Source organism: Penaeus monodon, chromosome 25 (genome assembly GCF_015228065.2).
Source record: "Penaeus monodon isolate SGIC_2016 chromosome 25, NSTDA_Pmon_1, whole genome shotgun sequence".
In the NCBI taxonomy this organism is placed as follows: Eukaryota; Metazoa; Arthropoda; class Malacostraca; order Decapoda; family Penaeidae; genus Penaeus; species Penaeus monodon.
Window position 1 is genome coordinate 2,959,945 of NC_051410.1, and position 580 is coordinate 2,960,524.

The following is a 580-nucleotide window of genomic DNA, read 5'->3' on the forward strand; positions in this document are numbered from 1 at the left end:
AGAAAGGCAGACCGATTACTTTTAGGCAGGACATCAGCCTCGCCTCCTCCCTCGCCTTAAAATACCCCGATTAACGCCGCTGCCCGAGTAACGTCTCGACTTAAGTGTTCGATTTTATAACAAGAAGCCCCTCGCCCTCCCGGGGTGTTGCCGTCGCCAGCCGCCCGCCCTGACCTTCTTGTCATTCCCCCGCACGCGCCCTGATGGAGCGGCGCTAACGGCATCACTGCGCTCGAACCTTGAACGATTAATTTCTCGCCTTCGGGAGGCTGGCGGCCGCAGGGCCCTTCAACGCCGGCAGATACCGGATCCCAAGGTCACGCCGGGGCGTTCTTACGTCATGAGGACTCCGTGGGCGTCTCCTGGGGGTGTGACTGCACGTGCTCGGGGGGGGGGGGGTTAGCGGCCGGAGGAAGTCGGTCAGGGGGAGAAAAAGTGGAGATCTTCCGCGGGCGACGCACGCCGGCCGAGCCACCGACGGCGAAGGAGTCGGATTCCCTCAACTGGTACGCGTCTTGCTCCTATTCTTCCCCCTCTCTCCCTGTCCCCTTCCGCCTCTCGCGCCCCTCTTCTCTCAAGG